General features: G+C 37.6%; 1 protein-coding gene across 1 annotated transcript in view; it reads right to left on the bottom strand.

Moving 5' to 3' along the window:
• The window catches only part of LOC135083783 (G protein-coupled receptor kinase 2), a 156484-nt gene that overhangs the window by 79308 nt on the left and 56944 nt on the right, over nt 1-20232 (bottom strand). The gene's annotated exons all lie outside the window — the stretch shown is intronic.

The raw sequence follows: 20232 nt of genomic DNA, 5'->3' as shown, positions 1-20232 counted from the left end.
CCCGTATTTTAAAACTTTTAAATCCGTCCAACTAAATCCGATGAAACTTGGATCTTAGTGATCTTCGCAAAATTCTGCCCAGGCTTAGTGACTTGAAGCGTCAGTGGAGTCTGCCAACTTTAATCCTTTTTAGGCTTTTATACAGTGGGTGGTAGGGTTGGGTATATGGGAGCACTCAAGAAATATAGTGTACAAAACTTTTTACATAAGCTTAGGGATTAATTATAAAACTTTAGTAAGAAAAGTCTATAATATTGGGGCTTGGGGCATACGAAAACAAGAACATGTTTACAAGTATATGGGTTATTTACTGAAATGTAGGGTATTAGTTTCAGACCTTAATGAGAAATGAAACAATGAATAATTATGATTAGGATTAGGTTGTTTTATTAATGTAGGTAACTCAGAGGTTTGAAATTAGGTACCTAGAAACTCTGTAGGAGACAAAATTTGTAACTAACTGACTCGCTCTTCATTTATTCTAACGCAAAACCACACCTTGAAAATCATTATTGAGCATAAAAAAGAAACATTTTATTAACACAAGACAGACAGCAAGTAATTGTTGAACTCGGAACAGTAGTGCTAATTCCAAATACTATTCCATATTTTAGAACTATCAATCACTATCGGTCAAGCCATCATTTCGCTATAAGTGAGAGAGAGGGAACCGAAAATATAGACGTTTTTGTAGATTGATTGATTTTAATCTCCAGGACTGGCACCTAACCTAAAGCAGGTCTACGTCATAAACCCTTAACTACCGGTTGCGGACATAAACTAGATAGGCAAAATGGAGCTGGCAATTTACTTGGCGCTCTTCGTATTGATAGTTTTAATGGGCAAGAACGGGTTAGTGCGGTGAGCACGATAATGGAAAGGTTCTGTACAAAATAGTTACTGATAAGTTAAAGCTATTTTGCAAGACGTTTGTGGAAGGCAGGAAGCAGGACAAGCCGCTTTTTGAAGAGGCTGAAAACAAACTTCGATTAATAAATCCTAGATAGATATTAAGCGCACGAAAAGTGAGGCAATTTAAAGGCAGTTGAGTCAAACAATAGTAAGATGAACATTGGATGACATGATTTTCGTCCCATTTTAAACAAGCGCTAATTTTGCAAGCCAAAAAAAACCTCACGTAACTCTCTCGTCAACCAAATTGAAAATTCATTGGTTTAGGTCAAAGAATGATACTAAGAATATAATTTTACAGTTTTTCTTCTTCATTTAGTTTACAGTTAATTAAAAACTAATTGGGTTTTCAGGTCTTTATGCCTTTGATTTATTGCTTAAAAATGACACCTCTCAATTTATATTCGCTTACATAAAAAATACGAATAATTTGGCAATTTTAATTGCTTTCCCTCCTCACCCTCACAAACGGATTAACGTAATTAAAAGAGACTCACGATTAAACCTCCCTAAGCTTTGAATTTCCAGAACAAATAACGACGATTTTGTTTTACATTTTTACAACGCTCTAGAAAATTCTATGAGGGTTAAAACTTCAGAGGATAAAGGTCGCGGGAAAATAATAAGCTTATTTAAACCCGTGTAACCCTGAAAACCTGTTTCTAAAGCGTTAATTGATCCTCTGAACGTTATTAAAATATACGTGGGTATAGTAGGCCCAGTTACAGTTCAGCAGAGCTGACTGAGCAGAGGCATGGAGCAGACCGTAACCCGCCACGGCGGGCCGGGGGTCCTGTTGTACCAGGACCCCGAGGAGAAAATCTGTATAAAAAACAACTGGAGGAGAGGATTGGGGGTTCTGGAACCTAGCCTGAGGCGGAGCTGCGGACGAATGTCCAACTAGGACAATAACTCGAGTCTCCGTTTCTTTGGGCTCCGGATAACACCGTCGGGTTTTAGTAGAGATACACAGGCTCCGGTTTTTTGAAGGGGAGAACCCCAAATAGTCCAGTCATTATAGTAAGTTCACCTCGGAATTCGAGATACCCAGCTGTAAGTCTGTAAATACGTGGATATTGACACCCTAAAAGTTGTCTCAAAACCTACATATGGTAGGGTGTAAGCAACTATTAAATTTCAAGGTCAACGGTCACAAAAATCGGTTTTTTGCGCTTTTTTTAGAAATATCTCATTTCCTATGGGTTTTTTGCTATTTGTATTTATTATCAATATTGTAGAATACAAAATTCTCTACAAATTTTGTTCAAAAAAATTTTTATACGGTGAACCGTTTTCGAGATAGAGGGCGGCCGCTAGTACTTATAATAAATCTGTAGAGAGGTCAATTCTGTACATGAAATATATTTTCAAAATAACTATCAGGGGGTGATTAGTGATCGATACTGATGCCAAAAATGCAATCAGTAAAATTTTTGTCTGTCTGTCTGTCCGTCTGTATGTTCCTTATAGAAACACAACACACAACTTTGACCTTAAAATTTAACAGTTGCTTACACCCTACCATATGTAGGTTTTGAGACAACTTTTAGGGTGTCAATATACAAGTATTTACAGACTTACAGCTGGGTATCTCGAATTCCGAGATTCTTACCTAATTTAAGCTTAAATAACTGGACTAAAAGTTGTAGATGTGACTTGGAATAAACTTTGGGGTTTACAACCGTAACTTTTGTTGAACGCAAGGGAAATCGCGGGTATATACAATTTTTAGACTGTCAGCAATAACAAACCTTTACAAAAACTAACTTTAGTAGGCGCGACACATAGCTCGTAGAGCTGATGGCCGCTGGGGCAGGAAACTTCTTGAGTGGCGACCACGAGCCGGAAGACGTAGCGTGGGCAGGCCTCCCACTAGGTGGACCGACGATCTGGTGAAGGTCGCGGGAGGTGCCTGGATGCGAGCGGCGCAGGACCAGTTTTTGTGGAAATCCTTGGGGGAGGCCTTTGTCCAGCAGTGGATGTCTTTGGACTGAAACGAACGAACTAACTTTACTATTACTACTGATGAACCTTCTGCATTTACTCCCACTGTGCCCTAACCCAGTTGTAATTAAGTCGCCAAAGTTGTATTCGCTTCCAATGTTTCAAATTGCGAAATTAATGTTTATTCGCAATTTCCTATAGCTGGTCTGGTTCGACAGCTCCGACAAAACGTGAAATATAACTTGTGTTTATTTTAAAGGTGTATATCAGTGACATCCAATTAGCAAAATGATTTATGCTATTAATCAATGCTCGTTAGAAAATAAGCACGTTTCTCTGTAGCATGCTGACAATCTGACATAGATGAGTTACATAAGTATGCCTAGAGGGGTTAACTAGGTACCTCTTTACAAAAGCCAATATATTTTTGCATGAAAATTAACGACAAAATTGATGAAACCTATTCTAAGTAGATATGGCAATGGACGCTAATGGTCACAGCGAAACAGTAAGTAGATTATACAGAAATATTATTCCATACTTTGTAGGGCACGAACCGCCGCGGGTCGCTACCTTTTAAACGTATATTATGTAAAACGCAAATTCATGTTTACGTAAAATCTGTTAAATTAATTAGATACGATGTATCCCACCACCCTCCAATAAGATAGCTGACAGCCGCCGAAAGTTAACTGACAGAAAATGCCTTATATGGTATTAAGTTCGCTTGATAATTAGCGTGATTGAGGCCTAAACTTGGGCTGAATGACGTGAGCTTATGATGATGGATATAATATCATGGGCTCTATCTGTGTATCTTCTTTGCGACAACATCTTATGTAATGTCAATGTGGTATACAGTATACAGGGTATATATGTCCACGTGAAATTTTGAACTCCGTCAGTTTATGATATAACGCGTAAAATTGTAAAGTATCAGAGGGTTCGTCAGACTATAATCTGACGGAATTAACGATTTTACAGTGACATTTAGATGTGGCGAATGAACGCAGAAAAAGAAAGCAATAAATAATAATAAAAAAAACTAAGAATATACAGTAATATTTCGCTTTTATGGTTTCGCAGCGTTATGCTACAACTGGAGCCTGGGAAAAAGCTTTCTGGCCAGGGTTATAAATCCGATTTCAGCCATTCAGGCGTGCAATATTATTAAACCAAACTAGATTAACGGCTTAATTAAATCCGGGACTGTTGATTGGACAGGGAAAGAGGGAACTAAGGGCGAGTACATGCTGGCAAATATTATTCATGCCTAAGTTTGTGTTGTGTTTGTATTTTAAGCAGAATACTCTACCTACTACCTAGTAAGTACTCTACCTACGTAATGTCATAAGCCCTCATGTAATGTTTGTAGCGGTTTCAGCGCAATGGTCAGAATAGTATGTTCTGCTATAGTTCTGCTAATAATAGAGCATTTAGTAATAACAAAGAAATCGATTAGTTAGCGTATAAGTTTCTTTCTTACACGTGTCTTCAGCGCCTTACTGCTACCTAGGCCGCTAACAATTGGTCAAGTTAGAAATCAATGGGGGAGGCCTATGTTCAGCAGTAGACGTCCGTGCTGATGATGACATACATTTATTGCCATCTACTCTTACTTTTCATACCTTGCTTTGTGGTAATGTCCAAAATATTTGTTGTTTAATTTGCTTTTTTTATAAAATCACGACTATTCCCTGCTAATAACGCGTTATTAGCAAGGAATAGACGGTGACTATGCAAAAGCCCTAACCTGCACCGACATCCGTACAAATTGGCTAAACACGGTTTAATGTGATTAAGGGGCCATCCATAAAGTACGTCACACGAATTTCATGATTTTTTGAGCCCCCCCCCCGTCCTTGTCACAGGTGGTCACATTTCTGAGACCCCCCCCCTCCCTAGTGTGACGTCACATGTTTTGCAATTTTACATCGAAAAATTATTAAATTAAAACAGCAGTTCCGAAATTAGTTTTATTTCCATTTAAATTAAGTATTTTTTTTATGAAATCAACATTATATCAAATATTTGAAACAATTGAAATGTGATGTCACGAAACTTAAGACCCCTCCCACCCCTTGTCACACCATGTCACACTTTGTCTACCCCCTCCCCCCCACTTTACGTGTGACGTACTTTATGGATGACCCCTAAGCAATAAAAAGCCTGCTGAAGCCGCGCCGGCATACTAAGCGGCTTGGAGCTGTAATCGTGTTGCCGAGCGGTGTTCTATACAGGGTGTACCTTAAAATAGACCCTGTCAATCATGGGCACTATGGATGGTTATGGTGCTATGTCTCTAAATTAGATATTTTTTACTTATTCAATGATTGAATATGCCATCGTTAGCACATCAGACTTGAGTTTACTTTTTTGTTGCTTAATAACACCTAATACAGCAGCCACAGTTCGTTCTATCGTTTCAGTCAAATGACTTCTACTACTGCATTGGTTCCCAAACTTATTTGAGACATTCCCCCTTTCGACCATACAAAAAATTCCGCGCCCCCCCCTCGTCTAGTCAAGATTATTTTTGTACTACTGGATAAGTAAGTGGCGGACTTGATTTCCAAGCCAAGTATTTCCAAAACGACCACAGTAGTCCAGCGCTCAGCGAAACTTGGCCTTCATTGGTTGATTTTTATTGGTGGTCAAGCTGTAGATCCTGGCTACAGAGGTGGCCGGGAATAGTCAAAGTCAAAGTCAAAGTCAAAGTCAAAATGTATTTATTGCATTTCATGAATGTTTACAAGATGTGGTTATCATATTATCCAGTACATCATGTTACCCATTTAGGCTTAGCAATTAAATGATTGATTTAGTAATCAACGTGTAACGGATACAAAAATATTTTTAATTTAAGTTTAAGTCACTGAAGTACTCGTTTAGGCTGTAGTAGCATTTTTTTATTAGTAGGTTCTTTAGGTCTCTGAGGAATATTTTTTTATTTGTTTCTTTTCTTAATACTATTGGTAGTTTATTGAATATTCTTATTGCAGTGCAATATGGGCTATCTCTATACATTGTTGTGCGACATTGAGGTATTTTAATTTTGTATTTATTGATTTATTTTATTTTTTTTTTTTTTTTTTATGTGATAGGAGGCAAACGAGCAAACGGATCACCTGATGGTAAGTGATTACCGCCGCCGCCACTCTGTTATTTTAGTAAAAATTGATTTTAGTTCTATTTGACATTGGGTAGCATTTTTAAACTTGTAAATTAGCGATACATCGTCCGCAAACAATACACAGGGAGAGTTTATGATTTTAGGGAGCTCATTTATGTATATGAGGAATAGTATACATCCAATTACACTTCCCTGCGGGATTGAGCAGTTAACTGTTTGTGGTTTTGACTTGTAGTGTTTTAATTCATTTGTTTTTGAATCTAGATGGTCTATTTGCACATACTGTACCCTATTTTTTAAATAAGATTTTAGCCACTCGTAAGCCATACCTCTTATTCCACAACAATATAAAGCAGATAGTAGAGTTTTATGGTCGACTCTATCATACGCTTTCGACATATCGAGCAAAACACCTACTGCGTATTTACCTTCGTTAAAATACCCTAATATCTGCTGGATGTATTGGTAAACAGCCAGTGTAGTAGACCGAGTTTTCCTAAAGCCATACTGGTGGTTGTCAAGAATCTTATATTTCTCTAAAAAGTAACAGAGACGGTCTGCCATTGCTCTCTCAAAAACTTTAGAAATTGAGGGTAATAGAGCTATAGGGCGGTACTGACCCGGGTCATTTATGCTGCCCTTTTTATGAATTGGTCTGACTATCGTAATTTTAAGTTGTTCTGGAAATTTTCCTTCACTGAAAGATTGATTTATTAAATTTTTCAGTGGGATCGATAGTTCAGATGCGCATTTTTTCAATAGTATTGGGGGTATATCATCAGCCCCTGAACTATATGTGCCTTTAAGATTTTTTAATATAGTAAGTACCTCTTTTTCATCTATAGGTTTTAGAAATATGCTATTTTCCACTACTGTGCGAATGAGAGATTGTGCTTGGTTCCCGTCTTTGTCTTTTATTTTTTCACTTTTTCCAATAGAAGTAAAGAACTCGTTAAAGTGATCAGCGATTTCGTGAGGAGATTCAATTTTTTTATCATTTATATTTAATTGTATATTTTTATGTTTCTTATTTCTAGTTTTGTTTGTTTTTGTTTTTATAATTTGCCACATTGTTTTAGTTTTATTAGTAGATTTTGCCATTTGATTAATAAATATTTTCTTTTTAGAGATTATGATGGATTTCTTTAGTATTTTTCTGTATGATCTATAATATTTTCGAATTATTTCATTATTTGTGTGGTTGACTAAGACACGCATCATTCTTTTATTTTTACATGAGATTTTGAGTCCTTTTGTAAGCCATTTGGGTTTTTTAAGTTTTGTATATTTTATAATTTTTCTTGCGAAATATATATCTAATAAAGTCTTTATTTTATTTTGGAATATTTCATAGTTTTTATTTATACAAGATGGTTCGTTAAGTAAGAGGGGCCAATTTATAGTGCGGATTTCTTGTCGAAATCTAGCTATTTGGTTCTCTGGAAAAAAACGTTTTCTTGATAATTTGATTTGATCAAACTCACATTCGTAGTTAAGAATCTTGTCTAACGTTACAATTATGCCATGGTGGTCTGAGAGACCTAAATCCAGAACAGCAGTGTTAGTTTCTCTGAAGTTTGTAAATATGAGATCGATACATGTTGCAGTTGTTTTACAGATTCTAGTTGCAGTTTTAACTTGTTGAATAAAATTATGAGTTAAAAGAAGGTTTTTAAAATCATGAGAATTTTTTTTATTCGACATCATATCAATATTAAAGTCTCCCCCTATTATAATGTTTTTATGTTATTATAATTATTATAATAGTCCCGCTTGGCGAAGATAGCGCCATAACATGTCGCTTAGTTTTAATTATTAACACCTAGTTTCCGAGCAGCATGACTGTACACAACATCAACTTTTAATCAACTGTTAAATTCAACGACTTTCTATACAAATAAAGGACATAAAAACTAGAAATAACGCAACAAATCGACTCCGTTGATCGTAAATAGACGGAAAAAGCTTTTTAGTGGTTTCTTATTCCTTCACAAATGCAGTAAAATCGACTAATGGCGTACGTAGACCTTTGATGTGATTCACTGATGACGTATTTTGACTTTTGACGGTAGAATTAAAACAGTTGTGTGACCGTTCCTTAGGTTCAAGGTTTTTGGGTTCCGTACGTAGAAAAGAAAAAGGAACCCCATATGTGATCACTAATCTGGTCTTTACGATTATCAAGATATAAGACTAACTTTCTAAAAATATAACATTATTGCGAAGCCTTCATGCATGGTCCAGCAGTGCCAAGGTGCATGGGTAAGAGATTTTCTCCACTAAGAAGTTCTGGGTTCTAAAGTCCCATTTCCAGCAGCAAGCTTTGATGATGAATGATGATTGATAATTGTCAGAAAAGGAGCTAAGATTTCGTGCCTCAGAGAACACGTGGTTGTGATATCAGTTGGCATACTACAACCCACATAATATAAGATTCAGGGACAAGCTAAAGCCATGAGGTACATAACAATAGGGTTCATTCTCTGACATACTCATCAATTGACATACTTAAAGGTCAGTAAATAAAATAGAGACGCTCCACTCAAGACCATATCAAATTGATCCAATTACTTTATTCAATATCAAGAGTATCAAGACGTGCGGTCAGAGATCGTAATCTTTCCAATTAATCACCAAAATGGACCATAAACGTCCGCGTTAATAAATTGAAAGTAATGTAACTCGGTTATAGTTTATGGCGTACGTATTTCAGTTGTCTCAAAGATTTTTCTTTAAGTTTTGGAGATGGAATAGCTATAATTTAAGATGTCTATCAAGACTAAGTAATTAATCTAAAGCTGTAGAGTTTGTTTGTTTGGTTACTCGCACTAATCACTGAAACTTCTGGTTTAAATAACATCACGGGTCCAATAGGACCAGTACAAAGTGGACCGACGACCTGATAAAGTTAGCAGGAAGGCGCTGGATGCGGGCTGCTACCAACCGTATGATGTAAAAGTCATTGTGAGAGGAGAGGCTTATGTTCAGTAGTGGACGTCCTGTGGCTGAAATGATGATGATGATGATAGGAACGGAGAATCAATGAAAAATGTTGCAAAAGCCAAAAACTAGTAAAATTATTCAAACTATTTAACACGTACGAAGTCGGGGACACAGCTAGCTTTTTATAATCTTCCAAGTTTCGAAGATACTATAGCTGTGGGCAGGATTACGACACAGTCAAATTACTTTTCGTAGTTGGGAGTGATGAGGGATTTAGGTAAAACACGCCTTAAGTTGGTTAGAATATTTTTACTCGAGACTAAAAGATATTTTGTGTGGATCCCGAATATATGCGGACAATTTTTCTCCCACGAAATGCCAATTTATTGGCAGTTTAATTTATTCTAGAAGTTAACCAAATACTAAACGTCAGTAACCATTATATGCGATGTAGATGCATTGTAGAGCTGAAAATGTAGCCTCAAGCGAACAAGGTTCCAATGGCATAGACATGAGGAAGCAAATCTCGTCGCACAGTCCGAGTACACCATACAGGGTGACTTTTAAATCGTTGGCATCCTCTTAAACCAAGACTCTACTCATGATACATAGTCGTCGTCTCAGCCAAATGACGTCCACTGCTGGACAAAGGCCTCCCCCAAGGTTTTCCACAATGAACGGTCCTGCGCTGCCCGCATCCAGGCTCTTCCCGCGACATAGTACACTCCTTGAATATGAGACAAATCAAATGAGATTTTTGTCTTAATTTTACTATTTATTTGTACTAGTGCTCTTATAATGAGTTTATAACTCTAAATGAGACTATACATTTTTGTTGCATGTTAACACCTACTACCTACATCGAAATAAGATGCCACAGTGTTATCTTTGATGTGCTATCGTCTGTACAAGGTTTTAATTTTTGAAATTTTAACTCATTGAAATTGTCTCATATTCAGGGAATGTACTATGTACCATGAGTAGAGTCTTAGTTTGAAAGGATGCCAACGATTTAAAAGTCAGCCTGTACAAATTTAAGTACGGTTTATTCACTCGACACTGAAATATGCACAACTTTACTTGCTTACGTTACTTGTATTTTGCTATGTGTATCTCTCTTAGCATACGCTCGCCCTTACTCCATGCTTAGCCTTAGAAGCCCAATACAATAGCAGCATGACAAATGCTGATGACATCGCTGGTGCGAGGAAATCTTCGCAGAGTGCCGACGAGAGGTCTGCGAGATCAATTGAAATAATCACGTAATGCGATAGAGGGACAGGGCTGGCAACAGTAACGTAACTGTACAATGATTCACGTACTAAGAAATTATAAGTAAACATAAATAACTGGAGAGACTGGTAGTTGAATGCCACGTGGAAGGCAGGAGAGCACGCGGTCGATCGCCAACCCGCTGGATAAACGCCATCACAAAAGCTACTGAGTTCACCATGGTCCAGTGTACTCGCGCCTCTAATCGTCAGAAATGGAAGCACATCGCCAGGAAAGCTATCCTCGGAGATGACATCAAACTACTGACGACATTTTATCGATTTCCGACGATAAATCCAGTCGTACAAGATCGACGATAAGATGATATCGTTACACGCATCCTAGGCCGGCGGGAGTGTTAGTGGCTTTATTGGCGAAATAATTAACCTTAGCTAAACTTTATACTTAGTTGTTAGATAAAGGTTCTATTTCGAATCAAAAATGAATTGAACGTGATTCAACAGTGACTTTTTCTCAAACAAAAACAACTGCTCATCATATCCTATGGGTCAGCTTTACCCAGCGCACTGCGTGTGCAGTACAACAATGCGTTCAGGGTGCTACTTGGCCTGCCGCGGTTCTGCAGCGCGTCAACCATGTTGCGGAATCGCACACGGACGGCTTCCACGCAATAATTCGGAAGCGAAGCGCATCGCTCCTAGAGCGTCTCCGCGGCAGTACAAATGGCATCCTGAGGGCATTGGCTGACAGGTGGGACTCGCCGCTGCTGGGGCGCTGGCTTAGCTTGCACGTCTCCAGTGCTATGTAAGCGGCTTCATATTCATTATTTGTGTCTTACTAACATAGGCTAAGTGAAAATTGTTACTAACACAATTATGGACCCCGGTCTGACAATAAATTTTTTCAATTCAATTCAAAATCATAACAGTGTCACCCCTACGCATCCATACTTAAGACCAAGCGAGCTTGATCCTAGAGCACTCAGGCGGCCACGCGTTTTTGCCGTCCAATGATATGAGCGAGCTCATTGGGACAAATCACCGGACCACTGTGTGAATTGGACCGGAAAATATGGGTCGAAAACTCCCAAATATAGAGAAGTTCGGCGTAACCTATACGGAAAAGCCGTAAAGGGTTATATGGCCACCATAAAAATGTATGGGAGCCGACTCTATGAGGAAGTACATGAGTCACGCAAACTTTTGTTGATGGCGAAGCAGGAATTTTGAGGACAAGTCTATTCAGACATAATTTCGGGAATTGGGACGTTCATAAAAGTATAACAACATCAAATATGATCCGTATCACTCTCAGATCATAGAAGGGAAGTGTCACGAGAGAACTAAGATACCTAAAGATCCGCAGAAAAACCATCAAGATGTGACTGCAGACTTGCAGAGGAGATAAATTCACCATTCATGTTGTGTTTTGGCCACTTAGGGTGTCGTCGTCACTAACTATTTGACGCCGACTGTATTAAAAAAGAAAATTAAAAAAAAACACCGTTAGTCCGCTCAATTCTGTTTAAGATTCACGCAGAGATTAAAAGTACCCCACCTGTTCTTGCTTTGCACGTAAAACCCTTTTCGCGTTAATGTTTTCGATGATATTTTATTTACTTAGCTCGTTCATTTTAACATCGTTTTCTCCGAAAGAACCGAAGATCATTTTAACACGCGGCGCTCGAACAGTCAAGAACATTAATCTACGAACACTCAATTTTAAGTCTTATAAGTGTAAACTTAAGGTACTTGAAGTTTCGCTTGAGATCGTGACTGTAAATTCCGAAGCTACGGAACCTTTAAGCCAATAAAACTTATGGTATCGTGCAAGTTGTGGGTGTGGTCCAAAAATAATACCTTTGGGAGGTTTGTGTGCATTTTGATATTGATAACAAATAATTTGTTGCGTATTTTCTTCAGTTCTATAAACATGGGTGCCTTTTAATCGTGTGTTACCACTTTACTCGGTGATTTATCAGAGTGATGCGTTTCATAGATAGACATGATTAGTTGCATTGCATTCCAATATTTCAGACCAACCCGTCTGGCCAGCAGCGTGAAGAATGTAAGCCTTGATCCATTTTCTTCAGGAAAATTAGAGACGATCGTGCTTCTTCAGTAGAGAGTATATCCTGCTGCTGATGATGAAGATTCAGAACTATCAGAATTTGTTCTTGAGTATAGTTAAAATTCAGGGGATTCAAATTCAGGGGATCCCAAAGTGGGGGTCGCTAGGACCTTAAAAGGGTAGTTAAGTATTAAAAAACCTGCGACCCCTGAGAAGATACTCGTACATTCCAGACTTCTCGATACGACCAATAAATAATTTGGACTGGATGGGGGGCGCGGATTTTTTTATGGTCGAAAGGGGGCGCGTCTCAAATAAGGTTGGGAACCCCTGAGTTAAATCTTGTGGCACTTCTCCCATTTTATCCTCCAGATAAATTCCGCCGCCATCTCCTATCTTAAAAGATCCCCATCGGCCTCAACAAAGATCGCGCGTTGAATAACTATGTGCCGTGGATAAATCGATTCGTCCCGCGCACAATAGAGATAGGAGTAGTAGGTCAGGGTAAAAGCATTTTTTTAACCACAACGAGGAAGCTCTTGGCCTGATGGTAAGTGATGAACAGGCCGAAGGTGGAAGCGAGCTTCACTCGGAATCCTCAACCACGGAGGAACTGGCTATCTTACCTCTAACTGCCGGAATACAACAATGCTGTTAACATTGTTGTTATTTGATGTTTCTTCCGCCACTTCTCAGCATCAGCCGATATGTTATTCCGAAGTGGTGGTAGAGCAACCTAGTTTACTCTTTAATGGAATTTTGGGCGTGTCATTTTGAATTTCTTGTATTTAGTTTAGTCGGGAATCTTACTAACCTTTCTTACTAATTTTCATCCACGTGTATTTAGATCTATCACAAAGAGGCTTCGTCGCGCATCCGTCAATCTAGCACAGATGTAAAATGTAAATTTTGATAATAATTTTACTGTAGGAGGAAGTTACTATAGGAGGAGTAATTATACTGTAGGAGAAGACCTTACAACTTACAGCACCCTGCCTCTAGGGCGTAAATAGGTACCTACCTAGAATTTTTAAACCAATTTCTTTCTCAGCAAACATTTTCCCACTTAGTGTTATCGTTCTCAAAAAAACAGCATTTTACAAAACCTGAATATTTTGGAAGCAATGTTATCAAATTTTCTCAAAGTTTTAACAACCTGAAACATCCATCCAGTTCCTATGTTTACCAACTTATAGTTATAAGTAAAGTAATTAGCTAGAAAATTCCTCGAGCCGCCATTGGTCGCGTCCGTTAATTGTTCGAGTACTTAGATGCTGTGACGTCACGCGGACGTCACACGAAAGTAATTTGTTGCGCGCACGCATTCCGAGCGTTTGATTGTTTTGTTCATTGTGATATTTTTGTAGTTTGGATATTTTGTATTAATTATGAATATTTGTATTTAGTTTTAAGGAAAAATGTGTATCGATTAAAAACTTCGATTATGAGAGACAGGAAGGAGTTCGGCATGTCCACTGATGCATGATGCTTTCCAGCTAAAGAATGGCGCCGCATGATAGGGAAGGCGATCCCACGTAACGGGTATGGATGGACGAAAGCAAAAATGAAGATTAACAGCATTCCTATTCAAGTTTCAGTCTAACGAAAGTGTGCTGGACTATTTAGTAGTTTAGAAGATGAGACTGTTTAGTAGTTTAGAAGTTTGAGAAAATCCTTGACTTCCGGTCAAAATTTTAAGGCCGTATTTACTTCATGCGGCATAAGTACAAGTACGACATAATGAGGTGTCATTTTATCGCTTTAATCGTTTAATCGAAAAGAAAGAATAAATAAGACTCATGGATTTAACATAAAGACATCGAAGTAATCGAACTGTCGTTTAATTTCAGTTTCATCTCATTTTGCACGTGAACTCTTTTGTCTGCTACTAAACTATGAAACAAAGCATTTCCTCACGCGAGCGTCAAATAGAGTTCACAATACAATAATATCTTTGCATTGCAGAAGTCATCACAACACAACACAATAATATCTCCTTGCTCATTGTCTCACCTACAAAGTTCAGCTCATTAGGTCGTCTGCTGGGCCATTGTTTCATTTTCTGCACAAATAGACGCGTTTAATTAACACCAGGACTGCGAGCATCGCGATATTCAGGTGAAGTCGGGAACAAAAATATACCTTGAAAGCATCTGAAAACTTTTCTCAATAGGTACTCAGTCTGATTCTACTCAGGTTCTGGAGTGAAGGCCATGTACCAGAAAGCGCAGCGTAGGACGTCCACCCACAAGGTGGACCGACGACCTCATAAAGGTAGCGGATGCGCTGGATGCAGGCCGCCACCAACCGGCCATTGTGGAAGTCATTGGGGGAGGCCTATGTTCAGTAGTCTATGGACGTCCTATGGGTGAAATGATGATGATGATGATGACTCAGACTGATTGCTTTACCACATTATTGCATTCACATTAGGTCTTCCAGACCTATCAAGTATTCTTTACTTCGTTTTTGGACCCAAGGCAACGCAAAAAGGATTAAAATATTCATCAGCACTTCATATTTTGACTGCAGGAGCACGCAGCACGACTGCACGACCCTCTAAGTATAGTACCAGAGGATTTATAAATAGAGGATTTGACTTATATTCTCCACGCTGATCAGACTTTTTGGGAAGGCCTGATGTTCGCACATTTGCCCCTTAATCGCCTTTTACGACATCCACGAGAAGGTCCTATTATATTCTGCCGGAACCACACAGCTATAAATTAAAAATGATGTAAGATTTAGAATCCCATTGCCCGCTTGAGAATTCATCGTCATTCAAAATCCGCATTTAGTACTATGTGTTTTTTATGCAGAACAGCCGTACCTAATCACACTTGATGTTAAGCGGGATGCACTCTAGGGAGGGTGTAAATGCCTCTTCACTCTCGCCTTGAAGAGGCCCAGATTATTGTGTTCAGGAAGGACAACGAATTCCAGTCCCTAGCTGTTCACGTTACAAAAGATTCTAGCCTAAATTATGTCATTAATACTTATTAATAATACAATATCGTACCTGACTATATCACCGTGCGCACGGCCTATTTGCCAAGTTTCGCTAATGAGTAGGGTGTTTCTTTGAGAGCTTCGAGCAAATGGCACCGTTTATGACGTATTCTCTCTGTCGGAAAGGTAAACAGGGGCACTTGACTAATGATAATTGAAACGTGGCTAAAAGCCTACACCTATTCAGGGTATCCACGAAAACCTGCACGGCCACCTACCACAAAATTGATAAAACTGATTTGAACCAAACGCTTAAGGCACATAGCTCAAAATTAAATGGAGAGCATTATGAGTCCGCTAAGGTTCTGATTATCAGACTTAAATGGAAGGATTGCTATGGAAAAGTCATGATGTAATCTTATAGCAACAAAAATCACATTTTTAGCAGGTTCTGGTAACCTTACCTGTGAGAAGGAATGGAAGAACTACTATGGAAAAGTCATAAACCATCTTCTACCAATGATATTAAAATCAACTACACACCACTAATTGAGATACCTTATCAATAAATTGATAAACAATGGACCGCTAAATGACTTCAAACGAATTAATTGAATGTGGGTTCTCCTCAATTAATAGTTTTAATCAGAATACGGCGAAACGGCAACTAACTTTCTCTCTAGCATATTCATATTGTTCATAGAGTACACCGCTCGAAGTAACAAAGTTTATACCTAAGCCGAGTAAGTTCTTCGGAGTGTGTACCTACATCCAAGATAGGGTATATGCCCTATTCCGTACCGGGTATTCTGATACGAAGTTGAAATATGAGTCTTCTCTCAAGACTGCATTCGCTGAAATATGTGGTTGATAACTTTAAGTTTTGGTAAAGTTTTTAAACTTAAAGTTTTTTAGGTCGCGGGAGGTGCCTGGATGCGGGCGGCGCAGGACCGGTCTTTGTGGAAATCCTTGTCCAGCAGTGGACATCATTCGGCTGAAACAAACGAATGAAGGAGGTTTTTTTTATAATCTTCGAGTTTATTAACATAAAGGGGCAAAACCCAAAGCCAAGCTAACCGTTACTAGTGATTTACTTGCTACTTCTTCTATGTTCTGGTTGTAAAATCTAGAGTCAAATTTTTAGACCTTATAATTGAATCGGGCTTTCCAAAGCACGACGACATCATATTTAAAACGGCTACAAACAATTTTCTGTAATGTGTAAACTATTCAAATGACTGGCTTGAACGTATGCTTAGGCATCCGAATAGAATTGATTGAATCTAGTTTTAAACTCCGTTTCACATTATTGTGAAACGGAGTATTAGGTTCTTATGAACCTAATACTGAATGTCAAAGGCTTATGATAGGTCATATACTTACACCTTTGAATAATAGTTCTTTTAATCCCGTGTTCCAGAGAGAATATAGATACTCATTTGAGAATACAACCGTCTAATCCTATTAGCGTTCCTACATTCTGAGTCGAATCTCTCCCGAGGGAAGAGAAGGCCGTAGTATAAACTGGAACTTCTCTAACAGGTTCGGACAAACAAAACAATGAACAGATCAGTCGTTAAACAAAAGCCATTAATGGAGGACCGATCTTTGTTTTCACGTAGCCAATTATTTCGGTATCTCAACAAAGGCTTTCGCTAAACAACAATCGTGTATTTTCGACGAAAAATAACTCTGTAGTCTGTATAAGTTTTGCCGAATCAGATCAACTTTTAATGAAAAATTCTTGTATATTTAGTACTTTCAAGTGTTTCAAGACAGTGTAATAAGCAGCCTAAAGAATAATGATTCCATACTTCTCTGAGAACACCAGCTACGGAACAGATAAATGATAAGGCTTTAAAAGTCAATCGCCTTGTTGTAAACTAATATTATAAAGATTTTCCTGATCCGTAACTACTGGCTGGACCACTACTGATGTTTTCACCTAATTAAAAAATGTTGGTAAAGCCTGGCCCAAAGGATAGAAGAAAATGAAAATACCTAGCTTGAGCAGACTATTTAATTCTAAAGCGAAATTCTAAACAGAGTCCTTGTTCCTACGCAGTCATTTTACAAAGCAATAAAAAAATAAAACCGACTTCAAATGCGTGAACACAAAAAAAAACTAAAAATTAAAAATATTGCGTATAAAAAAGTTCATCCCCAATTTTCCACCCTTGGGGGTGAAATATTTTCTTCAAATTCGCATGAAACCACCCTTTTGATAATACCTATTCAACAAAAAAATAATCGTTCAAATTGATTTATAATCGGCGGAGATATTGCGTATAAAAAAGTTCATCCCCAATTTTCCACCCTTGGGGGTTGTTTTTTCTATTATTAAATTTAAATGGGACCACCCTTGAGGTATTACCTATACGCCGAAAAAAGATTTGTTCAAATCGGTTCATAATTGGCGGAGTTATCGCGTAACAAACATAGAAAAAAAAAAAAAAAACATACGGGTCGAATTGAGAACCTCCTCCTTTTTTGAAGTCGGTTGAAAATTACTTCCACTTCTTATCTTTAAAGCTATACAAAAGCAAATCAGTCCGTCTCAAAATGCTCAGTTAATTTATACGAAATGTTATTTGTTAATTCAAATAAATAGAAACTTGTCAAAGTAAAGTTTAAAACGACCAACTCTAAAGCTGATCTGTTTTGTTTAGATTTGATTGTTAATTATTCATGTTGGAAATTTACACTGAAGCCTAAAAGGGTTTATGAATTAAATAAAGGGGATAGAATCTAGAAAGTAACGTTGATTATTTCTCTAAGGCTCATATTCTCATTATCTGATGAGTTAAAACTATAAATAGAAGTCAGTTGTTCAACTATTTAATATTCGTGCCTAGGCTAGAAAAAAGAGTGCTCCGTTATTTCTCTTTGTGAATAAGTAATTGTCAAGACCATTAAGGTTTTTGACATCATTTGCATACCAACCAATATTCCAAAGTACAACTTTTTAAAACACATGATCCCAGTCTTGTCATTGAGTTGGCAAAATAGTGACGTCTAAGGCTCGTATTGCCCTCTAATCAGGAAGAATCGCTTTTTGACAACTTATAATAAGTACGTTTATCTGACTCCGGTGTCGCAGCATCTAGTTAGGGATAGAGAATTTCTATTTGGCAACCCTATTTAGAGACAAATATGGAAATCTTACCGGAGTAAGTCTTGAGTCCTCAATCCTACAGCGAAGTTCACTGACCCGTTCATTTGTCATTCCTCTCAGAATTTTGTGTAAGGCCGAGGCACAACAAGTTTAACACTGAAGTTTCTTATACAGTTGTAATAAAAGCGAATTTCCAACAAAGATGTAAGGCTGATGTGCTGTCATCTGTACGTAATGCGACTTTGATGCTATGATAGATAGTCCGTAGTGTTCCATAGTTGGATCACGTCTTGAATAAATCATAGTGATCAACAAACCTAGACCTGTTTCCACGCAGAATCCCGAAAACTGACAAGTACTATTGCTAGACCAAATTAACATGGTCTCAAGCTAGAAAACGCTGGTCTTTCATCGATTTAAAAGAGGTCAAAGTTATTCTTGTTCAGTAAGAAATTGGAGAAATTAATATCAGCTGTGTACCTATTCATCATCAGCATAATTCAGTCTACAGCAGCAGGTTTCATAGGGCCCGATTTTCGGCTAATCTCAAGTCAAACGCTTCTAGCCATCTTAAAGTTGTTAGGACTTAATAATTAACTTTTTAAAAAAATAAAACCGACTTCAAATGCGTAAACACAAAAAAAAAATTAAAAATATTGCGTATAAAAAAGTTCATCCCCAATTTTCCACCCTTGGGGGTGAAATGTTTTCTTCAAATTCGCATGAAACCACCCTTTTGATAATACCTATTCAACAAAAAAATAATCGTTCAAATTGATTTATAATCGGCGGAGATATTGCGTATAAAAAAGTTCATCCCCAATTTTCCACCCTTGGGGGTTGTTTTTTCTATTATTAAAATTAAATTTAAATGGGACCACCCTTGAGGTAGTTGCGTATAAAAAAGTTCATCCCCAATTTTCCACCCTTGGGGGTTGTTTTTTCTATTATTAAATTTAAATGGGACCACTTGAGGTATTACCTATACGCCGAAAAAAGATTTGTTCAAATCGGTTCATAATTGGCGGAGTTATCGCGTAACAAACATAGAAAAAAAAACATACGGGTCGAATTGAGAACCTCCTCCTTTTTGAAGTCGGTTGAAAACCAAAGCTTATTTTACATTAATTCACCAAAATAGACCACAAATGGAACATACCAAAAGAAAAAAATAAAAAGGCATTTGTCCAATATTTCAGTAACAGAGATATAACCGTAAAAACGAAAGCACAAGATGAAACTACAGTATTAATAATTCAAATTCCATCTGTCACGGAGGTATTCCCAAATCTAATATCGCCTAATCCCGGAGATAATATTCTTGATGAGATATTCTTGACAGAGCATCAAATTTAATTTTATGTCAAAATTAACTTGAGCGTGATGCTGTAATTTTAAACTAAATAAGCTGTGAACAGATTCGGTGTATTCTGTGTCGTTAGTTAAAATCTAAATCTGGTCGTCGGAAAATTACGGTGGGGTTTTCTTTCTTTTGGTTTTGACTCTTATGAATATCCGTGTTCCACAGAAGAATAACATGCCATAAAAACTGGAAATATTCTCTCAGATAAATAACGTGGTCGAATTTAGGGAGAAAAATACTAATTTATTTTTCTCCCTAAATTCGATCACGTGGATCAAGGTACGCCCTATTTACAAAGTCTTTACGCCTCGTGCACAAAAACATGTGAATTTTTCATAACCCTTACATGTAAAATCATGAGGTCCATACAAACTTTTATCCCCTGTTTCACCCCTTCATGTTTTATTCCAAATGCCCATGTTTCTATTATTTCGCGATTATGTTTATTATTACGGTGGATTCCGTTTTATTTATCTATCAATACGATCGAATTCAATAGGTAAGATACAATGAGTTTTAATTAAATACAATGTAGTAAAATGTTCTCGAAAAGTATGGCAACAGGTCTAA

This window comes from Ostrinia nubilalis, chromosome 24 (genome assembly GCF_963855985.1).
Source record: "Ostrinia nubilalis chromosome 24, ilOstNubi1.1, whole genome shotgun sequence".
NCBI lineage: Eukaryota > Metazoa > Arthropoda > Insecta > Lepidoptera > Crambidae > Ostrinia > Ostrinia nubilalis.
This window is presented reverse-complemented; position numbering and strand designations above follow the sequence as displayed.